The following is a 14,362-nucleotide window of genomic DNA, read 5'->3' as shown; positions in this document are numbered from 1 at the left end:
GGGCAGGAGAGCGTGATGGGGGGGATGGCCAGGGTGTCCCATGTACTTAAGGCATCTGATGGATGTGACAAATGCAAACAAGCTGCCCGATCTCGCCACCAGCCCCTCTCCCATGGGAAAAGCCCGGCTCCTAGCTGGCCAGAGGAGGTTTGGCGCAGCGTGGCAGTGCTGTGGCAGAGCTTCCCCCACACCTGCCCATGGCCATTAAGTCTCCATTACAGGAACACTGAATTTGCTCTGTGAATGAAAGATAATGTCTCCTGAGGAAAATAAATTTAAGGGGGGTGGGGAAGCAGCAAAACAAAAAGAACCCTTCGCACTGCAATAGCACTTGCAATTAAGAACAAAACAGGGAAGAAAGCTCTGAAGCTTGACTTTGGGCAGGAAGAAAAGGCCCTCCCCAAGAGCCCCAGGTTTCTGTAGGCACAGCGCAGCGGCTGCTGTCTTCGCTTTACGTCAGAGCATTAATGCTGTTGTTTCGCCCCTGGTATCAACAGAGCTCGCCTGGTAGGTGGGTGGGGTATTGGGATTTATATTGTAGAGAAATTCAGGAAGGCTTCAGTCTTTTTTTTCTTTTTTTTCCCCTCCCTACAAAACTTTTGAAAGTCCACTGGGGACCCCTAATGTTCAGCTGCGGCTGAAGCACACACTTCAAAGCTAGAGCTGCACAGCTTCGTTAGCTATCTATGGGTTTGATCATTTTGATGGGCTTTTATTATGGGCAATAACGCTTCCTTCCCCCTGCCAAAAGTCATCTTTCTGGGAAGCTCTGAGAGCTCCTCAAAACATTTGGTAAAACAACATTTCTACGGTCAGAAAACATGCCAACTGCATCAAACGGGGATGCCCCTAGAGATGCTTTGGGAGGCAGAAACCTTCGTGCTGCCCACATAGCATGTAAGATCCCTTCCTGCCCTGAGTCCTGGTAGCAGACACGTCTAACATGCCCAATAGAAAAGTTTGCAGAAGAAAAGTGGTCAGAAGTCATGGTCATTGTAAGAGGTATTAGGAGGAATAACCCTGTGGGGTTTTTTAAGGACATTTGTGACCCACTGTCGGGCGCTCAGCCCTCTATAAACTCTCACTGCCTGGTCCCTATTCCCACACACCTCCCTCTGGCTGCCTTGCTTCCCCCCAAAAAAAATTCTCCATTGCCCATCTTGTAAGGCCCACACTGAGCTTGGCAGCCCCCACAACCAAAACCTACTGTCCCCCCGTTGTGCTCAGCCAGGGCAGACAGGAATTGCTGCTTTCATGGGGTTTTGCCCCAGTTTCCCGGTGCCTCTGCTGGTGGGGAACACAAACCTCTTCGCTACAGCCCGTTTTAGGAGGTTTTTATCCCAGACCCCTGGGGTCAGCTTTCTTCCCTCTTGTCCCTGAAATGTATCATCTTTTCCAGACCAGCATCATTATTGTTTTAATTTTTCCCCTGCAGCCAAAGGCAACAGCATGTCTGGTTACTGGGAGCGGGCAGCCACACCAAACCCACACGAAGGTTTGGGCAGAAAAATGTTAGAAAAGCAGTTGGAGTAAATTGCCCTCCTCTCTTTCGTGCCTCCACTCCCAAACCCAAGTAAATCAGAAAAATCTGTCTTTTCTAAGTGGCTTCTAACATAATGAAAGTCAATTAGAGTGATGAAAACAGAGCTGATAACTGCAGGTTTTCATCACTGACTCCGTGCTAAATGTCTGTTCTGTGTGGTTTGCGAGGAAGTAAGGGTGCATGGAGAGGAAAGGATGGGTTTTTTTTAAAGCAGTTAAATTGCCTCTAATTAGCAACACAACTGTAGTCAAAACATAATGTGAGGATAATAAATTGATATTTGCATAATGGAAATGCTACCAAAATGTACTTCAAATAAGCTGAATTAGATTATAATTAGAGCTGTGTTTTGGGAAAGAAAATCCTTCTAATTGCCTGCGTACAGGCAGTGCCAAGGAGGCAAGGGCTGGCAGCTGCTGGGGAGGTCCAGCCGGCACCACGTGGGACAAGCACCCCACGACCAGGGGCCGGTTCCTGGGGCGGGGAGCAGGGTGCCCGCACCCACCGGGAGCCAGCGAAGCCCCAGCAAGGCAGGTCGGTGGAGAAAAAGGAAAAAAGGTAGGAGGAATGTGAATGTGCATGCCCTCGGCCATTGACTGTAAAACCGTGTTTAGTGGGATTGGACTGAAAGAAAATCCAGGGGGAAATCATACGGACAGCCATTAGGGTGGGAGACACTCATGTCTCAGGGGAGGCGGTGCGGGGGTAGAAATGCAAGCGCTAATTCTGCAAATTGCATGAAACCAGTGAACACCTTTTCCTGGTGAAGTCTCGGCACCACATTGAGTTGTAATAGCTTTCTCCTGCTGCTGTTTGATAACTGGCTTTATTAAATCAATAGTTATTTTTTTCTGTTGAAATGTATGCAAGGTTGCTCATGATTTATTTTCTAGCTCTTACTACTCCTTATTAAAAAAAGAGGCCACCTGGAAATCATTGGACGATAAGTCACTTTCCCATTGTATGAGACCATGTGTACCAGTAAGGAAACGTACAGGGCCAATGAAACTACAGCTGAGATAAGGAAAAATGTCATAATCCAAGGTGACTTTTTTTGAGAAAATTAACAAAAGAACTAGCAAACGAGTAACATGCTGATATTACATCTTGCCACCAAAGCGAAGGCAGCATGAACCTTGAGGCTGACTTTTTGCCCGGTAGCTGCAGAGTCTCACCGTCAGTGTTAATGCCTGTTTTGGTGCTGGGCAATGACATGGTTCAGGTGGGAAAACTGATCAGCATGCAAAAACCCGCTCGCTTGCTTTGACTGGGGCGGGGAGGGGGGGGAAAGTTGATTTCTGAAGTCCTGTGAAATGCAATGACTGAGCCCACAGGTCCTCAGCATATTCACTGTTCAAATACCCAGGTTAGTACGCCTGGTGCTTGCCAATGTAGTGCCATACGCCGAACCTGGGCAGCTCACAGCATCATCCCGGACCCAGTGGCAATAGGAAAGGTGTGTGAATTTGGGCATCACCGGTTGGCGGAGGCGTATAGCAGGGCACAGCTCTCCCTGACCATGCTTGAATGTCCCTCTGACATTGGCTGCTATGGTTAGGGAGGGTGGAGAAAACAAGGAGGATGACTTTGGGGGTAGAGGAGAGGCAGCAGACACCACGGGTTTGGGTTTCAGTGGGGCTTTTGATGCAGCTCGTCACGCCATTCGCCTGGTGGATGCTGTTTTGCGGGGACAAATACAAGGTTTTCCTGCTCACAGACACAAGAAGGAGTGTACTGAAAAGGATGCCCGGTGCACTTAACTGGTATGTCTATATATGAGACATACAGCATAGGTCTAGTTTCCAAATCAGGAGCTACAGCTCATGCGTGTTTACCATCTGAGAAAAAAAAGCAGGTATGAGACATGATGCAGCACTAGCCTCATGTCAAGGGAAATATTCCCCTGCCCTTGAAGGGTCCTGGCTTGGGGCCCCAGTCCACAGCCACTGCAGAGGCCATGGAAATAAGCTCCGTTTTGAGTTGGCAAACGCTGTCTTGCTTTTCTGCTTGAGGGGGAGGGAAGAGAGGAACTCGCCTGGTGCTCTGCTCTGCTCTACTGCGGGTTTTGTGGTACCAGATTTAATAAAGGGATGCGTGGGAGGCAGCACAGAAGGGAAAGAGAAAGGAGAAAAGCAGGTGGGGGGAGCAGGCAACTGCACTGCAGAGAGTGTTGGTCTGCAGCAGGTGCTGCCAGGGACGAGCTCGGGGAAGCAGAAGGACGGCCAGGCCCCAGGTCTCCTCCGCTCTGTCCTCTCCTCCTGGGAGCAAGACGCAGAGCTGGCCCCAAGGAGCCCAGCCTCGGGACAGCCAGGCGGAGCAGAGGCAAAGCCTGGCCATCCCTCACTTAATGTGTAGCCACCGGCGCACGCTGTGCTGGGTGCCGGCATGTTGTGCCTGCGGCATGCCCCCCAGGTGTTGCCGGCATCGCCCTAGAAAGATACTGAGGCTCACACCTGAGAGGGGATGGGGAAACGGGACCCTGGGCAAAATCCTTCACACCTTTGCCTATGAGTCATGGTGCAAAAGCAATTCTTGGAAACCAAAGCCTGGCCTCCGCCACGGGCTTGCTGTCCCATTTACTCCCTCGGCAGCAGCCCCCGGGTCTTGGGCTCGCCAGTGTGGCCTTCAGGCACCCGGGGGGGAGCGCAGGACCTCGTGTAATGCAACAAGTGAGCTCGATAATCATGGTAGGAAAAAAGGAAAGACTGCACACCAACAAATGCAGCCCTGGGAAACAATTTTATTGCTAGCAAAACGCTACGGATCTTTGTTTAGTGAGTGCACTTCCCGTGAAATGCAATTGCTCCCACTGTGGTTTTAAACCAAGACCACCCTGAAAATGAAGGCAGTTTCCATTAAATTGAATTACTTTTCCCTGAAACTGGCATGCCAATGGTAACATTGATAAGGAACGATAGCTATTAAGTGAGGGCATTATTTATATTTTCTATTAAATCACTGTCATTTCTATTACAAATTACATCATGAACGCACGTCATGCTGATTTACAGTGATAAAGCCTCAGTCGTGATCACTTATTGCAATGCATAAGCAGAGCATGAAACACACGCAGCACAAATGCACAAGCAACACCGCATCAAGCCCAGATCAGTATTTGGGTCTAACTTAGTATTAGCAGATCGGTTGGTACAACACTAGCGGTGCTTTTTCAGTAACGTTCATGTGCCCGTCGTCAGTGTAACCCTGAAGGCTGTTTGTCTCCTCCACACCACCTTTCCAGCGCTGTTCAGATGTAGTGAGCCAGGAAGCAAAAGGGAAGGAGCAGCAACACAACACTGCCATAGATCCGACCATGGAGATCCAGTGCAAAGCAAATGTAATGTCCAATGAATGATTCAAATGCCTGAAGACTAGACACTCGGCAAGGAGAAAGCGGGGTTGCTAAGTGCAAAAGAAGGCACGGCTGGATGAGCATCGGTGTTGCAGCGGTCATTCACGGAATGTTTCTGCTCTTGAGGACGTTTTCCAAAAGTTGCTGAGCTTCTCGGAGCCCATGGGCTGCTGCCACACTGAGGAGTTTCTCCACTTCCCTGAAGGACATGAAACCTTCATCAAGAAAATCTAGGAGGAGGTTTGATTCATTCCTAGCTAAATTTTATTTACCCAGGCTTTTATAAGAGGACCACAGCTACTGGATCTGAAAGCATCTGTAAAGTTAACTCTCTGCTATTCAGAAAATGATCTGATTTTCTTTCTGCTTTTCCCTGTGGTCTGAGCATGCATGTTTTGGGTTCAGTCTTAGTTGAATTGAAGTAGAGATGGATTTGGAGCTCTTGAAATACATACTCCTTTTACCACTCAATACGTGACTCTGCCTGATCACGTGACATGCAGCAGAGATTGGAACAAAACGCGCTGGCTTCAACTCACAGGGTTTGCCCAAACATTGCTTTTTAAGTTTCAGTTAGCTTAAGACTGCTCTCTCCAACCTCAAATTTAATTTTCAGACTTGGAGTAAATGTAAAAAAACTCAAAGCGAAACAATACCAAAAAAAAAGGACTGGGTTTCACTGTGATGGGAACTCATTGGTTGTTTTAGCTTCACTTATCCCCAGGATGAGTCACCACGGCAAATGTACAAAGCACAAGGCAAGTTTTCTTTGGCTGTGGGCCTTGCTGGGAATGCTGGTGTGCAGTGTGCGCAGGCACGTCGGGGAGAGAAACGTGTCCCAGACAGTTTCAACCCAACCTCTGGGTGATCAACAGGAAACTTCTCATTGACCTCACTGGATGGGAAGGAGAGTGAAAAGGGGGCTCCCCCAGAAAGACAGACAGCTCTTTCTAGCAGAAAACTTGCATGTCGCTTCAATAGCTCTTTCTGTACCAGTATGGGTCTTATCCCTTGCCTTGACTGGGAAATCACCGATGGAATTACGTATGTAATCAGACCACAGGCATTTTAGGTACTGTGTCACCTAATTTTTAAAACCTCATTGGGCTAATTGGGTTTTTCAGTTTTCTTGCCACAGGTAGGGCTGTGTTATTGACAATACAAGGAGAGGGCATTAGAAATGCTGGAGTAGCTGCACGCGTGGAGTATCTACAGCACCGGGTTCCCTCCCTCCCCAGGAGGAGATGGGAATGCAGCTGTAAGGGAAAGGAAGAGGAATAGCTCAGGTTACCCTTCTTCGAGTGCTACGGTCATGTTTCTGAGTGCCCCCACCGCCAGGTTGAAGGAGGAGTGGGGATGGCCCTGCCCCGCAGCCTGCCTACAGGGGGGAAGAGAGAAGCAAAGTGGTAAGAGAAAGTACAGAAGAAGAAAACCTGAGTTTGAATGTTTTTAAAGCAAGGTAAGAGCAAAGAAGGAAAGAGGTATGTATAAATCAGTGTCCTGAAATGTGACCCCTTTAAAATTTTCAGGCCCTGATTTGGGAAACATCCTTATTCAGAAAGGCGCCAAGGCTTCAGCGTTTCTCTAAGTACGGATGTCCTTAAAGATGCCTTCCTGGTTCACAACCCCTGCTGTCACAGGCAGAGTTATTTCAGCCCTAAAAATCCTGCAGCTTGATGCTGTTCTACACCTTGAGCAAACACAGAGGAAACATCCAACGTGTCCCCCCCTCTCCCCACTTTTTGGGTAGCACAGTAACTTTCCCTGTCCCTCATCCTTCCCGTTTCTCAGCAGGAGCAGGAGGGTTTCGGGGGATGCAGCCCAGGCTCCCGCTGCAGGTGTAACCATGACAGGTACCGCAGCAAATGTGCATGCCAGGCACGGCTGCCTCGCTTATGTGGCAGAAACCTCTTGGGAGCATGTGCCGAGAGCAGGAAATTAATACGCTGCCGTAACTTGATTTTCCGTTGCCTCAGCAGCTCCTGGCTCTCTCCCCTCCTGTGCCTGTGCATTTTTCCCGCTGCCCACCTGCAGCTCGAACCTCCCCAAAAGGCTGTACAGCAGCGCCGGCATCCCTCTGCACTCTCTCTGTTGAGATACTTACTTGCCTCCCACTGATTTAAAAAATAGCAATAGCAGGTGGGGAACGCGGAGCGAAGCATCCGACCGACAGCAAGAAGTTGGGAGCTCCTGGTCTCCCCGCTGCCGCCCTGTGCACCTCCCTCCCACCAGCGCAGGATGGCTCAGCATGGCTTTCCCCCCAGAGCACTGCCGGCTCTTTTTCCTCCTCCCACGCCACGGTAGCCTTTCCCCAGGAGAGGGCAATTTGCCATGGCAAGAGTTGGGGTTTTTTTGCACCTCACCTGAACCAGTGCATGGCCATGTGCTCATTTTTTTCCACTCCAGCTCCTGGGTATGAGACAAGGTAGCAAAGTAATAGTTAGGATATAAAATACGGTGTCCAAAATCCATCAGTGCAGTGGTTGTACCACATAGCGTAGAGCCATGTTTGTGTTTATGGCTTATACCTGTATGTACTCTGGCAGCAAGTTAGCCACGGCTTTGAGAAACATTACCTTGCAAATACCTCTGTCCCACGATGTGCTGGGCGTTGGGGTACCCCAGGTGAGCGTACATGTGAGCCACGTGGAAATGGAAGTCCTCGTAGCACAGTGGGATGTACAGCAGAAGGAGGCCAGCAGTGATTACAGCTGCTGACTATAAAAGAAAGGAGCAGTCATGATGCAAGGAGAAAAAGAAGCTGAGGACCAGCTACAGGAAATATTTCATCTGAGCTCTGAAGCCTCCCGAAGCTATTCCCTGAAGAGAAATGGGAGGAAAGGCTCACACAGGCACAGAAAATCGAAGTTGTCTTTGATAGAGAGCCAGTTCCAGCAGGCACTGAAGCTGGCAGAAAAGGCACCGCCAACTTCAGCGACCAGCGGACCAGCTCCTGAGTTAATATCCCCTTTAAGCTCTGCTACAGCAAAGGAAACTAGCCATTTAATTTTCTAGCGGTCCTCTTGAAGAAAAGAAGAAGCATAAAAATCATAAGGCGGCATCAGGCTTTTATGAGCAATTCATCAAGGGGGTTTGCCAAAAGGAGCCTCATTCCCCGGGGCAGCCGGGTCCTGGGCCCACCACTGCCCACCGCCAACCGCAGCATCACTGTACAGATGTGAACGCTCCTTTTGTGAATGTCCCCAGTTATAAACCCTTTCATCCCATGTTACAGTGAGGACACATTGCCAACATCCACACCTGACAGGAGGATAACCTTGGGTCTGAAACTTTTCTTGCATCCAAAGTATAAATCAGTGAAAAGCCTGATGTACTGCACCAGCAGGAAAAAAAGATGAGAGACCAGAATTGGGCTGTTTGCTTTTTGATGCCAAATTGGATTTTCTTTGTTCAGTATGCTAGCTATTAGCTTCCAGTGAGAGGAGCTGGCAACTTGAGCAACCACATCTTGGCGGGGACAGAGATCCCTGGCTGGGGAAAGAAAAATGGGGTTAGGAAAGGCTGTAGGAGCCCCACACGGAGCCTCCTGCCCGCTCAATTTACCAGGAGCCCTTTGCCTCCCTGTGGGGGAAAGCAGCACATCTCGCCAATGGCACCAGCGCTGCAGAAGGTAAAACCCTTCCCTACTATATGGGGAGATGGAGGCCAGGTACGGTCCCGGGTGGAAGACGTGGGTCTTTGAAAACAATACCAGAGGCAAGTGCTGATCAGGTTTCTCAGTGCGACCCTTTGCTGAGCGAAACCATGCCAATGGTGTGTGATCCGGAGGAGACTGTTAATACCTTGTCCTTCAGCTCTGCAGCTTTTGTGTAAGCGATGCTGGACTCTTGGGTCTGGTTTTCCTGGGGACGTGCCGAAGCGCCTGCAGGCTCCCTGCATGCCACTGTCCCTCTCTTGCGGACACAGGAGCAGAGCAGATACAAGCAGTCTCATTTCAACGGCCAAGTCAGAAACAGGTCCTAAGGCCCGTCTGGGTGACCGCAGCTGCCGCAGAACAAGCGTACTTCTTCATCTGTGCATAATTTATTGCTACAGGTACTTGTGAATAGTGACTGAAGCGTGTATGTGGGTTTGTCACCATGCCATGCTCAGAATGAGCCAAGGGGACAAGAAGCAGCTGAAAGGATGATGAGACACAACAGCTTTAACACCCGGGGGCTCCTCTGGCCACTACAGAGGGTTTGGTGCGACTGATACAGATAGGTGCAAAAAACAACTCCCCCTCATTTTCGGGGGGTACGGCACATGGGGTATATGCAGACCATTGCAAAGCAAATGACACATTTAGGTCCTGATCTGCTTCTTAGCTGTCTGGAGAGCTTGAAGGCAGAGGTGGTATGGGTCCACTGTTTCAATGCTGTTTTGCAGGGGCTCCTGTGCTCCCACATACCATGATCAGCTGCAGAGACCGCTGGAGGCAGCAGGCTGCCAAGAGCTTGTTATCTCCTAATTGGGACCCAGGTTCTGGTTCAGGCCCATCTCTAATTTGGATTAGTGAATGCTGAGGATTAAATGAGCCTAGTTAGCTAATTAGGCTAAGTAGATAAAATAGGTAAGCAATAATGATATGCAAATGCCCCAACATTTGATTTTCTGGCTGATGAGCTTAGGGATGTAGGAAATCTTGCTGTTCTGTTTGAGACCCCCAGTTCAGCCCGTGCAATGCCATTGCTCGGACAGGGATGATTCCTAGACTTTCTGACAAAAAGGTTCTCCTGTAACGCACCGGGGACCTGCAGGGCCTGAAAGCACTGATGGGTACGTAAATCCCTGTAAGCCAATGGCAAGTCCAAGGGGAAATGCAAGTCATAGATTGATCCAGTTACTGCTGAACACTTTTGTCTTATTTAAGAGGAGGAAATGATACTCCTGAAAAAAATTATGATGGCTAGAAATATGGTAAGAAGTGCTCCTTGCCGGAGACACGGCTGATGTTAAGGGTCGGACTCAGGCAAAGCTGAGTGCAGATCTCTGGTGAAGGGAAGGGCAGCATTTCTGAAGAGCAAAGGCTGCTGAGTGAGAGGCGGGTTTCACACAGCGACCATGCGCTGCCTACCACTGTCACTGTGCTATTTTGTCACTGTTGCAGAGGCTGGAATATGTCAGGGAATAGTTCAGGTGGTTGCAGGAGGTAGGGTGCACAATGCCGCAAAAGGGAGCGGCAGTGCTTTTATGGGTGCAGATCTGGGGGCTGCAGGATGCTCACGGCTGTGGCATCTCTTTTACGCTCTTCACAGGGCTGCTTGAAGACTCAGGGAGTGGGAAACGCAGTTTGGGAGGGGCTGTTCCTGTTGCGGGTCTGGTACATCCACCACACAGCAAACCAATGACCAACTATTTCTAAATGGAAGGGGAAAGGACGTGGTGGGAAAGGTGCTGCAGGTAACAGGGGAAACCTCTATAGCCAGGCTGCGACCATACATCAGTGCCACGGGGGTACATCCCAGCACAAATTCTCCCTGCGGGACACCACCTCTCCACGGCGATGTCTGTGATGATCAGCCATCTGCTGCTGGCAGCTCCCACCCTCACTGCTGCAGTGACACTGTGCCTGGCTCCTGCGAGACGGGTGGCCCGGGAACCGCTGGATGTCCGCTTTTTGTCCCAGGTTGGTTTTTGTGGGGAGGCTTTCAGTTTTTTGCAGTTGTGTAGGCACTGTCAGATGTGGCAAGTGAGACATTTCACGGGCAGTTACTGTAGAAATGGCCTACTGAGCATCCCTAATTTGATCTTTGGTTTTTGTGGGGGTTTTTTCTATTTTCTTTTCCTAAGCCTTCCTGAAGGGCGAGGAAGACCGAAACCTATGCACAGCAAAATGCAGGTGCACAAAGTGCTGGAGTGTATTGATCCCAGCTCTGGGAGATGGCACCACAAACAGTCCTTGCTTGGCTGCCCACCAATATCTGAACAGGCATCTAAGAGCATGCAGCTAGTCCCACAGCAAGCAGAGACGTTAGCACGTTTTCATCATTAGTTAGCAAAAATACTCCTTTGCCCTCTGATGTGGCTACATCCGTGTTCAGGTAAATGTTGTGCTGTTTTAAATGTCTCCAAGACCAAGAGAGAGGGGAAACATAATGACGTTTCTCAAGAAGCAGCTGCTGACGGAGGGGGCACCCTGAAGTGAGATCTCCCCGCAGAAGGGATGGAGGAGGGAGGTGTGAGTCCCCTGGGCTTCCTCCAGGCTGGTTGTCCGCAGCCCCTCACCCTCATGGCCGGCACTGGGGACCGAAGGCGCAATGTACCAGCAGTCCCTGAAACCAAGAGCTGCTTGGAGAACCCAGCTGGGCAATGAGCGTTAGTCTACCACAAACGCAGGAACGCAGGGAGCTTGTTGCATTGCCCCACGCAGGGGTGGGAAGCGCACAACTGGCCTGAAACCACCTTCGTAGTCTTGGAGGGAGGTCTCGGTTGCTCGCCCCCACTCTTTTCTTCCGTGGTGACTCATTCAGAAACTACTTTGCATGTTTCAGACCTCGCCTTGTTGGGGCTGCTCTAAAGCAAGAGGAAGCCCAGTGGTATCGGTGGGGCTACACTGGTGAACCGGGCAGTGAGGGAGCCAAACCAGGCTGTGCATGCGTATTTAAGCAACCCAGTTCCTACGGCAGCTTCGGTCGTCTCGCCTGCACCATCACCCGTGTGCCAAAGCCAGGTGATCAGGATCAAAAAGATGATCAAGAGGAATGCCTAAAAATCCCACCCATGTTGACTGCACTGGAAGATGCCTCGTTACTGTGCGCTAGCAAACTCTGCATCGCAACAACTATCCTGTTGTCCTGCGTTGTGTTCTGGGTGCTGGTGAGCAGAAAGCCCCAGGGACTCTGCAGAGGCTTCGGTGACATTGCAATCGGGTCTGGGCAAGGCCATGGCGCTGAGAAAGGCATCGCAAGGCTCACATTTGAGAGGCTGTTGTGTGCAAGCGGCTCCCTGTGGCTTTGACCTACCCTGGCACCAGTGGCTTTCACGGGCTGGCATCGCTTCTCAGCGTGCTCAGCCAGCTGCAGGGTCCGGGGCGTCATATAACACCCCGATGCCAGTGCTTCCACCCCAACCCCAGCCCCATGCTTACCTCCCACCAGCCCCATGCTTACCTCCCACCTGCTCCATGCTGAGCCAGGGGGTTTCCCACCCCCTGGAGAAGGATTTCCCCGGCGGGTATCGGCTCTGCCCTTTCCCTCCAGTCGCTGCCGCGCTGCAGGCTTCATGTCCCCCATCTCTCCCTCCTGCAGGAGGTCTGAGCGCTTCGTTTTAACCCGGTCTGCTCCCCGTCTCGCCAGGCACTGCTGCTGCCCTGCCATAAGTCTTCCCCATCATCGTCCCTTAGTTTTGTTCCTGATTTATGGTAGCAGTAGCCCAGCTGCTTCACTAAGATAAGAGCAATGGATACGCATCCCCTTACAGAGTCACAGAAAAGGAGAAGATGCTCCTGCTGAAACCCTTTCAAACCATTGATGTTTAACTCTCTCTGTGCTGAATATTTCTCTCTCTTCAGACTGCTCCCAGGTGTTGCAAGCTCCCACCAGTAAATCGTTGTATTTGACAAACTTGATGAAGTTTTTTTTCTTTCTGCTGTTCTCATGAGAAGGAAAGTGCTTCACAAGCAGTGATAATGCTACTCACCACTGCAAACGTTCAGTATCTTGTTATTTCAATTGCATGGTCTCCGCGGGCACACGGGGTCTGATGTGTCGTGTTTTAGACAAATGCAAGAACATGGAGGCTCAGCCCCAGGTGAGAAAATTAGAAAAGGTGCAATGATGTATAATCAGGAAACTATCAGAACACACAAAACCCCCATAAAATTCGACAGGATGGGATTTTATTTTTTTTCTAAGCTAGAAAAGAGCTTACTTGTTAAAGGCAGTCATTTTACAGCTATACAATTATGCCTATTCATCTGCAGTCACTCCACCTAATGACTTTCAGACACTAAATTCTGTTTTGCCTTCATGTCTAAGAAAACATCTATTTTTAACACAAGATCCCTAATGCATGTTACCTTTCCCTCTCTGAAGTCCTAGCAGAGGCTCTTAACCAGATGGCCGTCAGACAAGGTCCATCTCGTGCGAAGTGCTGACCTTGCCTGGTTGCTTGACAGTAAAAAATAAAATGTTTTTTCTTTCCAAATTTACAGCAAGATAAGTGCCATGCTTTGGTTTTAAAGGCAACCCCACCCCCAAAGAACAAGGACATCTCTTTGGCAGTGATGACTCAGCCTAAAAACTGTACTGAAGAGGCACCTTTCATCCTTTCTTATTTTATTTCTTATGTTATGCTGCCACCATTAGGCCAATTTGATTTGCTCAGTCACAGCACCATTACAGTTGAAGCAATCCATCTTTATGCCCCTGGTCAAAGTGTGAAGCCATTTTCACAGTATATCAAATTTAATTGGACATTAATAGTCGTACTGCAGGATCAATTGCTTCCAAGTGCAAACTTCTGCATTAAGGAAACTAAAATAACTCAGAAATTTCTAAAAAGAGTCCAGAGCAGAAGGACTTTCGTTGCAGGAAAGAGCAAGGAAGAGATGAAATAATGTGCAGAGTCCAATACCCACTTACCCTTTTTTTTTTTTTTGCTACAATTATTAGAATTTAAAGATAAAGAAAAACCACCTCTCAGGGAGTCATTCTTCTTGGGAATGAACCACCCTATAGCTGCAGATCACAAATTTTGGCAGAAGTGAGCTCCTGAGTTATTTTTATCGTTGCTTGTAAAGGCATATTGGTAATAGTTATATTCATACTGACACCTCGCCTAGCTCCACGAAATCGGTACTTTTCTCGGTGTAAAACAGACACTGGGGCTTGCAGTCCTTTGTTGCAGGTGACTAAAAATGAGAACATGTTATTATTAATTATGCAGTGAGGGCTATTCCATCTGTGTTACAAGCCAGGTACGGTACAGGGTCTCATTTCAGCTGTGAGCTTGAGTTAATGCTCTACAAAAATCAACTTACACCACGAGGAAGTAAACCGGGTTGTCGATCTAGAAACAAATGATGGTTGTAGTAGCTGCCTCCTACCAACAAAGAGGAATTGGATCCCTTCTACCTGCAACAACTTTGGCAAGGAAAGGACAAGTCCCCCAGCGAATTTTCTCTCTGCTTTTCCAAGGGGGATTTTGATTGAAAACCTGGAACCAGCCACATTCAGGAAAACACAATTTTCCTCCCATTTCTTTTTCACATAAAGGATTTCTCTAATCACACGGTTTCTCTTTTCCTCCTTGCTGCATTGGCATGGTCGGGGCTAGAAGCGCTCAGACACTCCACTTCGATTGAAAGGTGGATGTCAAGTGCTGGAAGAAGAATGGGTGGCTGTGAGTGTAAAGAGTTAATAGGAGAAAGTCGCTGTTGGGGAGAGCTGGTGACTAGACTGAAGTCCCACAGAGAAGAGAAAGGATTTTCTTTTCAAAGGATTGCACTGAAAGCCAGATGTGAA

At 49.2% G+C, this 14,362-nt stretch overlaps 1 long non-coding RNA gene across 1 annotated transcript; it reads right to left on the bottom strand.

Annotated features, from left to right (window-relative positions):
* Positions 1-4,937: 4,937 nt before the first annotated feature.
* On the bottom strand, positions 4,938-12,077 carry LOC143160092 (uncharacterized). The gene is made up of 5 exons (XR_012995318.1): positions 12,008-12,077; positions 7,472-7,613; positions 7,259-7,304; positions 6,187-6,273; positions 4,938-5,094 (listed from the first exon to the last, which is right to left on the bottom strand). It is a non-coding gene; the product is annotated as an uncharacterized LOC143160092 (long non-coding RNA).
* Between the last annotated feature and the right edge of the window lie 2,285 nt (positions 12,078-14,362).

This window comes from Aptenodytes patagonicus, chromosome 4, assembly GCF_965638725.1.
Source record: "Aptenodytes patagonicus chromosome 4, bAptPat1.pri.cur, whole genome shotgun sequence".
Classification (NCBI taxonomy): domain Eukaryota; kingdom Metazoa; phylum Chordata; class Aves; order Sphenisciformes; family Spheniscidae; genus Aptenodytes; species Aptenodytes patagonicus.
This window is presented reverse-complemented; position numbering and strand designations above follow the sequence as displayed.